The following is a 16,011-nucleotide window of genomic DNA, read 5'->3' on the forward strand; positions in this document are numbered from 1 at the left end:
TAGCATTTGTTGCCCTTAACGCAGAGAAACTAAAGCAGATACCTTAAAGCAACTGAGGCCAATAGGAAAAGGGGAACAAGTACTAAAGAAAAGGTGAGATCAAAAAGAATTAACCTAGAAGGTAACACCCACGCACAGGAAATCAATGTGAGTCAATGCCCTGTATAGCTATCCTTATCTCAACCAGCAAAAACCCTTGTTCCTTCCTATTATTGCTTATACTCTCTCTACAACAAAATTAGAAATAAGGGCAAAATAGTTTCTGCTGGGTATTGGGGGGGGAGAGGGAGGGAGCGGAGTGGGTGGTAAGGGAGGGGGTGGGGGCAGGGGGGAGAAATGAACCAAGCCTTGTATGCACATATGAATAATAAAAAAAAAATTGTTGGCAATAATGGCACTGATAGGTTTTGGTTCTTACTGCACCCTTAAGCTTCTGTTTCCCAGGGTCAAGGTCCTGCCTCAAGTCTAGCTTGAATCCTCCTTCTACCCCAACCTCCAATCAGCATGAACCATAAGACCCTAACCAATCAAATCATGCTGAGTCTCACTGAGGGGTATTTAAGCCCCTGCCCTTCTCTCTCTCTCTCTCTCTTGGCTCTCTCCCTCTGCCACCCGGCAATAAAGAATCTCTTGGCCAGATCACTCCTCTCCATGTGGTCACTTTTGGGGCCTACACATTTCCATTTCCCATCAAGTTAAAATTCACAGATATGCCTGATTTTTCTTTCTTCCCTTTCTTTCATTTTTTAAGGTTTTTACCTCCTTTACAAATGCTTCACTGAGTTTTCTTTTCATTCATTCAAATTAAAATGGAAGACTCACCAGCTATCAGCACCAAAGCCACACATGTACAGAAGAGAGGTCTGGATGGCTAGACCACATGCCTAAACAGAATTTGAAAAGGTGGCTCAATTCGGGTGGGGATCAAGCAGTAATAAGATAGTTCACAGGCTCTTCACTAAATAATCTTTATTTGCACAGTCTACATATATTGTCAGGGGCAGGTGCAGGACATATAAAATCTAAATGCTTGAAATCCTACTGAGCTGTGAGGAAGTCATTGACGAAGACAGAAGTACACCACCTTCGTGCACAGAATTCCGTAGCTAACCTTGAGATCAGTTAAAGGAGGCACATGTCCAGATTTCTTACTCGGCGCTTACACCATTCAACAGCACTGTGTTTTTTATTTTCTAGTTGTGAGCCACCTTAAAAACATGCCAGTCAACATTAAATTCATCAAGTCTTGAGGCCTACCGAAGGCTAGCTGTAATGAGCAGCTACATGGGCTTGTTTTCTTCCATGAAGTTCCATGGAGCACTGTTCATCACCACCCTGCCCTATCTTCATGCTTCTGGATGGAATGCGACACAGTAAAGGGTGGGCAGAATCCAGTTGCTAACAAAAAAGCCAAAGACAAGCCAGACAAGCTGTCTTTTCTGCTTTTACTGTGCTTTTAGAAGAAATCCCAAAGCACAATCCTGATATGACAAAAACTTAGAATTTGAACCTATTTGGATGAAAGGTAATGAGCTAACCACCTTTGTATCTTCCACTTGAGAGGTCCAGGTCCACAAAAAACACATAAACAAAAAGGCAACACTGCATTGTTGAGGAACACATAGCCAGGTGATGCTGAGGAACAGCTGGGACATGTAAGAATGCACTGGCAGTAGGTGAAATGTGGAGTTCTACTATTCACTCTCTAGGGTGACCCAGCATGGTAAAAGGCCTTTATTTCTGGGAGGCATGCCACAAAGTACCCAAGGTGATGGGTCAGACCTTAGCGGTCACAGCAGATGATGATTTTCTTGACTCATGATGGTAAGCTGGCATCTAACCAAGTTTACAGCCCAAGTTCATGTTATCTTTGTGGTCAAAGAAACCTCAGCACAGAAATTAGCTTCAGAGACATCCAAGCCTGGTAATGCCCTAGTTAAGTAACAAAATGTAAAGCAGAATCACTCTGGATAAATACACTTTGATCCAGGCCTCAAAGAAATTCTAAACAGTATGAGCTTTCAATTAAAAAAAAAAAAAAATCACAAGCAAATCAATGAAACAAAGACCAGTGAGCAAGACTCAGCAGAAACATCACACAGTTAATTCAACTCACAAAGCTTTTAATCAGCTATTATCAAAATTTATACTAAGTATGTTTCATATGTTTAAAGAAAAGAGCCTGAAATATGAGGAAGGATAAAGAAAAAAATTTTAACATCTTGGCACAAAAACTTCTAGAAATGCAAAATACAATTGTAATTAAAATGCTAATTTAAAAATTGGCAATGATTCTTATATCCTACACAGTCAAACAGTGGTAGAGACTGGGAACAATGGAAGTGCCGATATAGGGGTGGCTCAGTGTAATGTACACAGTCTACCAGGAAAACAATTTGGGATTCTCTAGTAGAGCCAAGATAAGCAAACTCATGGCCCAACAATTCCACTACAAGTTACAAACCCTAGGCAAACTCCTGTGCATGTTCAGCAAGGTAAGCACGTGACTGTTCATCTCGGTGAAATGGACATGAGTTAAGCTCAGGAAACTCCAGTATCACTCATAGCCTAGAAAACTCCGCAACAATGAATCTAACTGAGTTGCTGCAGTATGTGTCATCACAGGTAAGTCTCAGAATGCTGGGCAGAAAAGAATGAACACATCCTTGCTCATTTAAACAAAACCTAAAACATACAGAACTAAACTAAATGCTGACTGAAATACATACACAAAAACTATAAAGAAAAGCCAGTGAAAGAGAACACAAGACTCAGGACAGCAGTGGTTAGTTACTCCAGGGGTAGAGAAGGAGGGTGAAAGGAAGTAGCAACATTGTCTACTGAACAGTAGACTGACTAAGTGCTGGAGTAGTTTCTGCTGGCTGTTACTTCTAATTTATACTTATAATGAAATATTTTTCTATGTGTTCAGTGATACAAAAACTATTATCACAAAACAAAAATACTCATTGGTATCCTAGCCAAAAGCTAAAATTATTATAGTACTAGAAGCAGCAAACATACTTTAGAATGAGAAAAACAGTAATATTCAGAAAGATGATAGCAAAGCACATACTTCAAGAAAACACAGTATTAACCAATGACCAGCCATGTCAAGCAGCATTTCAGTCCACAGAGAAACAGCAACCTGCCTTGTCTGCCTGTCTATAACCCCGGCTGGGATTAAGCTAGATAATTAGTGATCTCCCTCACCATCTCTGTCCTCTCAATTCCAACTCTAATGGCATGTATAAACACAACTTTTGGTGGGTATGTTTCTCTAAACCCAGCCTTTGTATTACATGTTAAAAATCTCGAGATTTCCCAAGTTGATGCTACATGTTGAACACCTCTCATCTGAAATGCTTGAGGCCAAAGTGTTTTTCAAACTCTAATTTTTGCACAGACTTTACTGGTCAAGTATCCTTATCTGAATTTTTGAAACCCAAAATGCTCCAAAATCTGAATCTTTTTGAGCACACATAAGTACTTAAAAAGTTCCAGACTCGAGAGCAGTTTAGACTTCAAATGCTGGACCTGCACCTCCCCCACATCTGCTGAGAAGACAGGCTTTTGTTCCACGGTGGTCTCATCCTAACACACGTTGAGAGCTGAGTCTGCTGTTGTGACTGTTGGGACATCTTGGCTTGCAGCTGAACAGATGGGTAGTTTCCTGCAAGATGAGTATTTGCCAACAATTGGAAGGGTGTAAAGCTCAATCTCACAGAAACCCAAACATAACCACCCAGAGTCTAACAAATAACTAAAACATCCACTGCTGCAGATAGAAATTTTCACAGAGTCATGACATGGATTCCTGATATGAAATGACAGCTTTAACTTAAAAGGGCACATTGATAATGTTCTTAGAAATCTTCACAGAATCTTACCGTGTAATCAAAATCCTAGTACAAAATGACAAATAATGCAAAAGAACACCTTGGTTATGTTACTATTGGTAATCATAATAAAGCTTGGAATTTGTACAAGCATTGCACTCACCATCATCTGATTCTCTGTTCAAGGAAGTACACAGTATTATAATCACTTCATCTCTGTTATGGAGAAGAAAGAAGACATGGACATCCATGACACAGAACATGCGGTGAATTCAGAAGTCAAAACTGGACCTGGAGCCCACCTGAGCTTTGTTTGTTAGCTGGAGAATCTTGAGCAAGTAACTGTTATTTTTCAGAACTTCAGCCACAATAAAATCTAATTCAGAAAGTTCCTCAGAGATTTACATAAAATACATAAAAAGTTCTCGGCAAGAATACCTGTCAAAGAGTAGGGTTTTAAAATAAAAAATGACTATTACCTTCCTTAATTAATGAAAGTCAAACCTTTCCTTATTTCCTCCCAAACAAGTCAAGGATGACTCATATTTCGTGGAAAACTTTAAACCTAGAGAGCAGTACAAAGTGTAGGTTGCAGTAAACTCTAACCACCATCACCCTCAGTGACTTCTCAGAAACAGCTGGAATAACGAGCAGATCGCTGCATAGCTTAGAAAAAGAGAGAGCGGTCCCGTGTGATGACCATGCTGGATTCAATGTCAAGTCATATGTGCTCAAAGATTCTAATTTTATACCTACCGTATGAACACTGTCCAGCAGCTCAACCTTACACTCCACGTCACATACGAACCATCCTAACATTAAGTCACTGATTTTCCTGTGCTTTGAAAATTCCTCCCTGGAGTTTCCAGCACTTCTCTGCCCAACTCCTCAAGAAAGAACCAGGACTCTCTTTAAGCAAGAGTCCACAGTAGGCAAGGACAAGGAGAGGGTGGTGTCAATGGAAGCCAATCAACAATACAGCCCGAATCTCCTATAAAATCTCAGACCCCTTCCAATCTTCCATGATTGTAGTTTCTTGTTCCTGTGTATCCTCAAGGTGACATAACACTTCACAAAGTATTTTCTCATCCTACTATTCTGGTGATGTGTGGAAAATGGAGTCAGAGTCAGAAGACAGGACACCAAAGAGCCCCGCACCCCTTCACCCCGCTTCTCTTATAGACTTGCACTGTAAGTATTATGTGGGTATTAAAGACGCACAAAGACCTGCCCTGCCCTTAGTGTCACCTTAGTGGGTCCCCTTCCACATTTCCCTCCTCCTGCATTCACTTTCCTCAGTCCTGACACACATAGCTGGCGGAAAGTGTTTGCTTTTGATGATCCTGTAGGATATTATGAGAAAGTCATTACAGTACTCAGGATTGTTAAATCCTGTCATTTCATTTGGATGGAATCAATCATATCATAACATTTAGTTTAACTTCCAGAATCAGTTTTGATTGAATACCGAAAGAAACAGAAAAGTCTTCCGGGCCTCCTGGTACTCACCACAATCTACATGCTTACTTACAATGACTACAGCCAAGAGGAGGGAAAGTAAATCTGCCCCATGTACGCCTCAGCCCAGCCCTGCGCCTGGGCTACATTGTGAATGAGGAGACAAGGGGTTGGGAGAAAAAAATCTTCTAGTTTTACAGATTTCACATCTGTAAAAGGATTTAAAACATATTTTTAAACGCATTCTTTTCAAACATCTTTCATTTAAAACAGTAGTTTTTTTATGGACTGGTAAGAACAAGACATGATGGCTTTTTTCTCATGGAGCTGAGACCCAATAAACAGCTAAGCAAATAAACAACAAATGCAGAGAGAACACGATGGCAATGTAAAGAAGAGCTCTAAGACTCAGTGGCTGAGGGCCTTGCTGAGGGCTAAGCTTTCTGAGCACAGAAACAAGCAACTGCAAGGGCCCTGTTTAAGAATGAACTTGGTATGTTGGGGAGCCAGGAGCAAGCTCCGCTGGCCAAGGTGGGCAACAGGATGGGTGCAAGATGACACAGAGGTAAACTAGTGCAGGCACACTAGCACTGAAATGAAGAAATCACATCTGTTTCAAATGTAATGGGAATCACTGAAGAGAAGGGGCTAAATGATGCACTGAAGTCCGGGCTGGCCACCTCAGACGGATAGGGAGCTCCTGCGTGTACTGTAAAGACACCCCACACCTTGGCATTATCTTGTCATAAGACCTTTGTTCACACTAAGCATGCTCTGTGTGAGTTTTTGAAACGGTTTTGAAAATTTCTATATAGACAAGGCCATTGCTTCATATCTGTTTAATCTACATGAGACAGGTTATGTTTTCATCTATGGCTATTTCAAGGATAATTACACACTATACAAAAATGAAACATCCAGTCCATGGTACAGTCTACTTAGATTCCATCTTTTGATGCTGATTACTTATCTCATTAACCTAAGGAAAGTCTGTCACTCACACCCTGAGCTGTAATACCCATCACCATCTCTGTGGCCATCTACCCAGATTACAAATCTTTGATGAGCCCTTGAGGAACAGAGTGGTTTCTAGTCCTTCTATAGCTTCATTGCTTTGATTTTTTAATCTGCACATGGAACAGAGAATGGTAACTCTGTTAAGAGAGTATCACACTCATCTCTGAGAAAACTAGAAACACACAAGTACCCATAATTAAGGAGACAACATAATTAAGTGTGTCATATGAAAGATATTAAGGCAGAAATGTCTAGGAATTATTTCACTAAATTTGAAAGCTCAAGAAGACCTTACAAATCACATACAGTTCATCTTCCTTGACTTCAAAATCCTTTCATAAATTTTAGTATCTTACTATTAGGTGAGGTGCCTTATTAGAACTTTCTTTAATGTTAATAATACTTGCTGATTGCCTGGGATTATAGACTTTAAATCTTATACTTCAACAACTCAAATAATCTTAGATCATAGGATGTTTTAGTGACTTTTACATCACTGTGATAAATACTTGAGAAAAACAACTTAAAGGAAGAAATACTTACTTTGGCTAATAATTTCATACATTTTAGTCTGTGGTCACTTAGCCCCCTTGCTATGGCCTGTGTGACACAGAACATCCTGGCAAAGAGTGCACAGTGGAGCAGAAAGGCTCAGCTCATGGCAGGCAAGAAGCAGAGAGACAGGACAAGAAATCAACAAGGTATACCTTTCCAGGGCACAGCCCCAGCAAGCTACTTCCTCCAGCTGGGCCCCACCTCAGACTTCCCACCACCTTCCAATAATGCTACCATGTAATGAATCCATCAAAGGATTAATACATTCACTAGGTAAGAGCCTTCAGGGTTCAATCACTTCTCAGTGATTGGATCTACCAGCTGGTGATGAAGCCTTGGACATGTGAGCCTTTTGGGGAGAGCAGAGGAATACTTCATATCATTCCCGTGGCTAGGGAATATTAGCCAAGTTCAATTTCCCATAAACCTCATGCTAATGGAAGACCTAGGAGAAGCAGAATGACACTTTCATTAGGAACACATCCCAGTACATGGATGAACTTTTCCATTTTCTTTTACTGGAAAAAGCAGTTTCTATTTTAAGTAACACTAGTTACATATTTTCCTTTCAATGCTTTCTTCCCAGCTCATGAACTCAAGAGCAGAACTGCACTAAGACTCCAGGCTGGGGACCTGGTCCCTTTGGCCACTCTAGTAACAGTTTGATCGTGAGCAGATCATTACACTTTCCTGGCCCCTATAGCTAAAATTAAAATGCTACTGTTAATGGTGCTGGTGTAATCTGTGATCAGAAGACTTCCAAATTCTTGGTGTCCCGTGGCAAGAATCCACAGAAGGACACGTGGGTGTAAATGGAGTTTATTAAAAGTTAGGAAAGGAAAATACAAAGGGGAACGTGGTGGGCACAGGTAGAGAGAGCATGCTTCCCTTGAAAACCTTCACTAACCCATGGACCAAGTGATTCCCACCCAATAACCAATGAGTGGGCGGGGCATGGGCAGTTCCTTTGAGCCAGGGGAGGAGCTGGGCGAGCTTGCTTATACATCTATGCTAATTCTCAGGTGTCCCACCCAGGAGGGAGGAAGTTCCCATTCTTTAAGCTGAGACAGGCAGGGGTCTCAGTCCCAGACTTTCCCTAATTCTAACCTACCTCACTACTACTTTACACGCAAATATTCAAATAAGTTTTCTAAAGTCTCATCTAAAAACGTGATAGTCTCATGAGCTAGCTTTGCATCACATGGATGAGTTACTACATTTATATAACACCTCATGTTCTCATTTTAAAGATTACTGCAGAAAAGTCTAATACTGAGTGATTCAATTGGCTTCCACTTTTAAATCGTTTATCCTATAGGCCAGGGCCAAAACTGCAGGTAGAGGCAAATAAAATCCCGAAAGGTAATAAATTCTTAATATCTACATCACATTTTTATGGTTACAGAAGTGGTAATTTAAGGTCCAAACTTCTATTCTTCTATTCCTTTACATAGGAGGTTTCAGGACACATAAAAAACGAGTATTTTCTAGTACCTATCAGATATTATGAAAAAAATGAAAACCCTCCCTCCCTCTAGATTCAGTGTTTCCTCTAAAAGAATAAGGCCTCTTTCTCTCCTAACTATGATTACTATTTTGGATATTTATTCTGCTTTTATTTTCTTATTTTTCTTTTAAATTAGCAATAATCACACCTCAGATAAACCTCATTGGCTACAATACTGCCACTGCACAAAGCTTTTATTCTGCTTTTAAAAGTTCCTGTCATCCTTACATAGCTCCACATCGAAACTGAAAAGGGAAGGAGGGAAGAATGGAGGGAGGGAAGGGAGGGAGGGAGTTGGGCTTTTTTGTTGTTGTTTTGTTTATGTTTTTGCTTTTGGTTTGTGGTCCTGGGGTTTGAACTCTGACTTCAAGCTTGCTAGGCAGGTGCTCTACTACCTGACCACACCTCCAGCTCTTTTTGCTCTGTTTATTTCGGAGATAGGGTCTTGCTTTTTTGTCCTGGGGTGTGATCTCCTATTTTATGCTGTCCATAATAGATGGACTGACAGACAGACAACATCATGCCCAAACTTTTTCCATTGAGATAGAGTCTTACAAATTTTTTGCTTCGGCTGGCCTGGAACTGCAATCCTCCCCATCTCTGCCTCCTAAGTAGCTGCAATTACAGGGCTGAGTTACCAGCACCCAGCGAAGTGGATTTTTGGGCCAGATATATTTTTTTAAGTTTTCAGATAAATTTCAAAATTGAATAAAGTTCACTTAGAGCAAGAGCAGACATTTAGTGGCTGAAATAATTCCTACACTAAAGCTCCAATGCACTTTCACATTCACCAAGACTCCAATTAGCACTTGATTAATTTAAAACCTAAATTTATTATAGGAATAAATCATATTAGAACATGTCCTATTATTTTATTGTTCATCTACAAAAATTCTATACTACGTTTCTCCTCAGAAATTCTAAATTTTGGATATTGTTTCTCATAGTCTTCTTCTTCTAAAATTCCTTGAAATCCACTTATCTTACTAAAAATAAAAGCAATTAATGTCCACTTAAATCAAGTAGTTAGCAATAACTTATTCAATAATAGATGTTATACACTACTTCAGCCCGTCTCTTAATAAAACACCAATAATTTTCTTAAAGCTAATGAAATTAAAGTTTTTGAGCTCTCTTTATAGAGGGTAATGATTATAACTATCCCGTATCAATCTTACAGAGTTAATGCAAAATACAATAAGACATTTCAAGTATTTTTAGCTTTTCAGAAAATGACACATTACTAGAACTATTTCAATGTCTACAAACACCTGAAACAGACTTAGACATATCTTTGGCCCTAAAAACCGGGGCCTCCTTTTAGGTTTTTCTAGCTGTCAGCAAGGGGGATCCCAAATGAGGCAGTAACTTACATTGTCCATAGCACATAATAATTTTCAAAAACATAGGATTTAAACACTAATCTCAGGAATGTCTATGGATTTCTTAACTTGGAAATTCACCAAGCCTTTAGGAACCAGTGCATTTCCTACATGGCATGGCCTTATCCTGGCTGAAGAGTCCTACAATCATTCCAGTGATCAGTTCAGTAATTCCAATACCAGCTGCTATGATCTCTGGGACAAGCTCTCTCTTTCAATCTCTCTTCCTCTTTCTCTCTGTCCTCTACACACACACTCACACATGGAAATCAAAGGAGAAAGAGAATGGTCATTTTCCTCTAGTCCATACCAGACCTCCAGAAAGATTTAAAGTTCTTTGCATAAGCACATTCAATACAATGAGTTAACACATTTTTAAATATATGCATAAAGAAGTCACAGCCTAAGCAAAATAAGAAAGAGGTGCCAATAGTTAGGCTGGAATACAAACACATTCTGCAGTGTCCTGTGGACAGCTAAAGGCAAGTCATACATATGGAGGGATCCAACAGGAAATCCAAAGAGCCACAGAGGAACTTTACAGTAGAGCTGAGGAGAGCAGAGCGGGGTGGGGGGGGGGGTGGGGGGGGGGGGAGAGGTTCTCTGTAAAACATGGGCCCCACCATTACAGCATTTGGCTTACCTCTATAAAGTGTAGCATCTTACTATCTGCTAATAGGAAGCATTTTGGGAAGAAGAATGGCATCACAATCCTTGTCCTGATTAAGAAGAGCTCTTCCTGAGCAGGGCTGTGCTGTGTCACTTCCAGCAATGATGGCCATATTTTATGACACTACCACTTGGAATGGCAGCCATGAGCCACACATGCCTAGGAACACTTGATGTGTGATCAATGCAATCGCAAAAACAATTCCAACTGGATTTAAGTTTGAATGTCCAGATATGGGTAGTAGCCACATATTTGATGGTGCAGTTCTGATCCCTGAGTGTGTAAAAAGTTCTCTTGCGATGGTATCTTCCTTACTCAGTTTCTTACATTTGACACAACAATCATAGGAGGTATATGTTCACCTAAATATATCAATCTAGTTAAGTATCTAACTAGCTTATTCAATTCAAGAGAGTTTTCCAAATTATGGATTCCATATTCTTAGGGACTCAGTATTGTCTTGCCTGGTGAGTTCCCAGGTTGTTGCTAAGCTTTCAATGAGCTCAGATTGTGGTCACTTTTCCTGAAAGCAGTCTTTCACTCTCTTAAACTACAATAACCCTTTCTCCTCTCTCACCCCAGTTGACACACTACTTTCAAAGAGGTATGTTGAGCTGGATGTGGCTCAGTGGTACAGCGCTTGCCTAGCGTGCACAGGGTTGGATATCTGTGCCCCCCCCCCAACAACAACACAAAAACAAATGAAAGCAGAGTTGTGTCTTCTCTCCTATTCCATACTTTTTGATATAGCTGTAGACACATTCAGAGCATTACAAAGACGCTGCCCAGAAAGTAGGTTCTGTGGTCACAGGAGAGCTGGTAGCAGCAGTAGCAATAAGTGTGGGTCATAAAATGAGCAAACACACATTCCTATCACAGGAAGGTATAACACATGAAACACAGTTATGCTGTCTCCAAAGTACTCAGATAATAACTGGAAACTCCACATCAAAAACTGGATTTTGATTGTTACTAAAATGTACACCTACACACTGACAATGATATACAGAAAAGAGAAAGTACTGCTTGCTTTAAATTGCAAGGGAAACATCAAAATAAGATCATGAGATGTTTCATAATGGCCCAGAGAGAATTAATACCCTTACAGTTCAAAAAGCCTTCATCATCTGAGGCTCCATCGGTCATCCGACACAGCACTTGGCACAGGCATGCATGAATGGCTAGTGCTTCGTGGGTAGAAACCTGTGCAGGATCCAAGACCTGTCAACTTGCCACGGTAAATCAATTTTTTCAAAAGGAGGGGTAAAACCAATGTTTATTTTATGTTAAAGAGAGGAAATCAAGTGAAAAGGGAAGGGTGACATGAAAATCTTTCTGCCCTAGTTTGGTTTTTTCTTTGGGAGCACCAAGCAGATTTTATTAAATTTAACCTAATTTTGTTATGGCAACAGTTATAAGTCTTGAGATCATATTCTAGGAGGGACCCAGCATTTGCTTTCCTGCTCCAGCACTTTGATCTGCTCCAAGACTGACTGAAAAGCCACGTTTCAATACCAGTGAAAACATGAACATATATGCACAGGCGTGTGCACACGTGCTTATGAAATTCATGAATGATTAGAGCATCAATATTTATAATAAATCCAATGCACAGTTCTTCCTTTTGAAGCTCTTTTGTGACATGAAGCTTGTTCAGTGGTTAGGGGGTTAATGAATGAAATGGATCAGTGGATTGAAAATAAAAATTACTATTTTTTTAAAGGCCATGTCAAGAGAATTAGGCAGTACATAACTGTGTAAGCACTGAGAATTCTCAACAATAAGATAAAGCTTTGTAGTCCCAGCATTTTCATTAGTTTGCAGTAGTAATGGATGCAGAGCGAATTACAATGACAGAAAGCAATGGCTCCATGAAGAACACATGCCATCCTGAGAAAAAGTGCTCTGTCTGCTCCCGTGGGGATGGTGACTAGCCTGTCCATGCCACTATGCATATTTTAAACTTTAGTACCTTGGAACAGTTCATGTAATAGAATAGTGCGTGTAACCTGCATGGTAAGAAATGCTCAAGAGCTAACACAGTGAAGCACGATGTGCCATGTGAATTTTAAAACACAGAATGTAAACATCAGCTAAAACTTATACGAGAAGCCTTTGTGACTACATGACTTGAAGCTAGAAGCATACTCATTTGTCCATTTAAACAGGAGCAAAGGCAATCAGATGTGACCTGTGAGACTGCAGAGGGACACAGAGGCCGAATGAGCATGACTTTAAAACTGTCCCATGGCACAGGTTTGTAGGTTTTCTCTGCACTAAATTCCCAGTCTTCTACTACCAAAAATAGTAGGTCTTTTGAACAACTTACTGAGATAAGAAAAAGAAAAAAACAAAAAGTAGAATCTCATTAGTAGACCTGCCCTTAAATGTAATGTTAAAGGGAAAGTGTACAATCATAAAAGAAAGAATAAGAGTTAACACTGATTAACTCATTGTAACTGGAAAGTGTTCCAAGTCCTATTAATCCCTTCTGGTTCACCAGGATTGAAGACTTATTCTCAATTTCTACTAAACTACGAATAACCATTACCTTCCAGCCACACAATGAGGTCCTGCTTGTCTTTACCAGTGTTATTTACATAGGAGGACGCAAAATCATGACATATAACCACTGGCTTCAGTTACTGATAATCTGATCGGGGAGAAGTAACTGCAAATACAGTTGTAGTCCCCAGCTGGGCAATAGCAAGGCTCTGGGGAGAGAAGATGGATGTACAGAAGATGGACAGATGGAGTGGAGACAGACAGACAGATGGCCATCTCCAGCTCACAGGCAACATTAGACTCACAGCAGTACCACTTTCAGTCAACGTTTCTCTTCTCCAGGGTTGTACATGCTTCATTCTGTCCAGAACAGCTACTCGACTCTCTCCAGAGAAATGGGACAGAGCTCCAACACCCACTCCCCACTATAACAGGCTGCTCCACCATGGCCCCAAAGCAATGGGGCCAACCAATCAGGACCCGGAAACTTTGAAACCTTGAACCACAATGGACCTTTCCTCTACATAAGTACATCACCTCCAGTATTTGTTAGAGAAACAGAAAGCTGCCGACCACAGAATGGGAAGAGAGAACAGGCAGTAAAGGAGACTCAGACCTCCTGCTCCCCTTGTCCTCTACCTTGCTGGGCTGTGTTCCTCTCACAAAAATCCAAATCCCATAGCATTGGATTTGGCTGCAAAAGCCATTAAGCCAACGTGCTAAGAAAAGTCGTGTACAAACCAAGGAGACTGGCACATTGCTTCGGTACCCTTCCTGTACCTATTCAACGGGTGTGAATTCATTCTTGCAACAGAAGCATGAGCAGTAGCACGAAAGAGTGTTTGTCTATAGGATTTTGATTGTGCCCTTGTACTGCCAGGAATAACTGGCACAGTCCCATCCCCACCTCAGTCTGGAAAACTACACCCATTGTTCAAGACCTTTCTCAATGGCCACCTCCATGTCAATATCCACCGAGACATCAGGTGCACGTTTGTCCCCCTGAAGACACATTCTTCCCACTCGATGCTGTCTGGCAAGTCATTCTAGTCACTAGGTTTCAAACACTCTCATTTTGCAAAATATCTACATCGAGTGTTATAACTAGAAAACTGATGAAAGGAAAAACCTTCAAACCTTAATATGCACAGAGCTGTAACAAATAGCAGTGAGAGTTTCCAACATTCTGACATGAATATATACAAGCACAACAGCATTTTAACCTAAATCAGATCATGCAATTCATACCGTGCAGCAACTGCTTTTATTCACGTCGAATCTTGACTTCAGTACACATGAAAATGGGCTCGGTCGTTTTGTCTGCAGCACTATGAGAAAGAACCGTAACTTCACAGTCAGTGATTCGGTGCCCTGAGGAAAGCTTTCCTGAGGAGTAGTAGGCAACACATGCCTATATTTTTAATTTTTTTCTTCTTTAGAGGTAAAACATTTTAAATAAAGGATAAACACCAACCAACCCCCTCTCTCAGGTGAAATACAACTGAAATTCAACCCACCATCCCTAACAATGCTACACTCTGCACACATGCTCTGGGGAGTCAGAAATACTCTGTGTCCTGGCAAACAGAGACTCAACAGACTGTGACGGGTTTTTTCCTAGCCCCATGGATTAGCGGAAGCTCCACTAGAGAAGAAAAAAACCAAACTGTTTATTAAAAGAGTACCTCTAGCCAGGTGTCGGTGATTCACGTCTGTAATGCCAGCTACTCAGGAGGCAGAGATCAGGAGGATCACGGTTTGAAGCCAGCCTGGGCAAATAGTTTGCAAGACCCTATCTCGAAAAACACTTAACAAAAAAATAGGACTGGTGGAGCGGCTCAAGGTGAAGACCCTGAGTTCAAGCCCTGGTACCACACACATACACACACACACACACACACACACACACACACACACACGAGTATCTCTAATTGGTTTCAATGTAAAAAAAATTTTTTTATTTATCATCTCTTATATGTGGGAAGTATTATCACCAAGCACTTTCCTGTTTTCACAAGGCTCTAAACATACACCGTAAAAAGCATTAGCTGTAGTCCACAAATCAATGTTCATCTCCCACACTTGAAAAGTCCACAGGGGTTCTCATACATTCCACCTTCTTAAGTGACGCCATTTTGAACTTCATCTTGGTGCCAGTATCACAGAGGTCCTTGACCCGAAAAGGCTCAAGAACAGAATGAACAAGACAGGACACACAAAAGGACTCACTTACTCAGGAAGGGAATGACAAAACACGTACCAAGAGGACCAGCAGGCTGATGACCAGATGTCAAAATTTTATTTTTCTCAGCAAGCTTTATACAAAAGAGGAAGAGATTTAAACATCAAAACACTCTGACCTAGTTACAACTTTTCTGTTTTTGCCATCCTGTATTTTTACTGCCAGTGTCCTTAACTAAATATAAACTTCTTTTCAGGCAAGGGAAACCATTTAGCATTCCTTCCCACCGTGATAGAGACATGGTGCACCTGCAGATTCCGACCTTGTCGGAATGCTGCAAAGCCACAGTGACCTTGTCAGACTGTGGCTTTTGGTTCCCAACACCTTGGGACTGTCTTCACACTAGAATTTTTAATCTGAAATGTTGACTCACATCATTGGCGAGAAAGAGGCTTTCACTAATGAATGTGAAAAAAAAAAAAAAAAAGCCCTGATCTGTCAGATCATTTCCCCTACTCATTTCAGAGAACTCTGCCAAATAAATAGGATCTAATGTGTACAAAACAACAAAGTGAGAGCACCAGTGGTGCATACTGTAATCACTTACTATTGCTCTTTAAATGCATTACCATTCTTACTGGCACAAAAACAGACATGGAGACCAGTGGAACAGAACAGAGGACCCAGATATGAAGCCACACAACTATAACCAACTTGTCTTTGACAAAGGAGCTAAAAATATACAATGGAGAAATAGCAGCCTCTTCAACAAAAACTGCTGGGAAAACTGGTTAGCAGTCTGCAAAAAACTGAAACTAGACCCATGTATATCACCTTACACCAATATTAACTCAAAATGGATCAAGGATCTTAGTATCAGACCCCAAACTCTAAAG

At 40.5% G+C, this 16,011-nt stretch overlaps 1 protein-coding gene, 1 non-coding gene and 1 pseudogene across 5 annotated transcripts in view; 1 reads left to right on the top strand and 2 right to left on the bottom strand.

Moving 5' to 3' along the window:
• Positions 1-16,011, bottom strand: part of Smyd3 (SET and MYND domain containing 3) — a 567,702-nt gene that overhangs the window by 368,432 nt on the left and 183,259 nt on the right. The gene's annotated exons all lie outside the window — the stretch shown is intronic.
• LOC141414506 (small nucleolar RNA SNORA51) lies at positions 5,332-5,465 on the top strand. The gene has a single exon (XR_012439532.1). It is a non-coding gene; the product is annotated as a small nucleolar RNA SNORA51 (small nucleolar RNA).
• LOC141414241 (U4 spliceosomal RNA) lies at positions 8,491-8,569 on the bottom strand (annotated as a pseudogene).

The sequence above is a fragment of the Castor canadensis genome, chromosome 11 (assembly GCF_047511655.1).
Source record: "Castor canadensis chromosome 11, mCasCan1.hap1v2, whole genome shotgun sequence".
Taxonomy (NCBI): domain Eukaryota; kingdom Metazoa; phylum Chordata; class Mammalia; order Rodentia; family Castoridae; genus Castor; species Castor canadensis.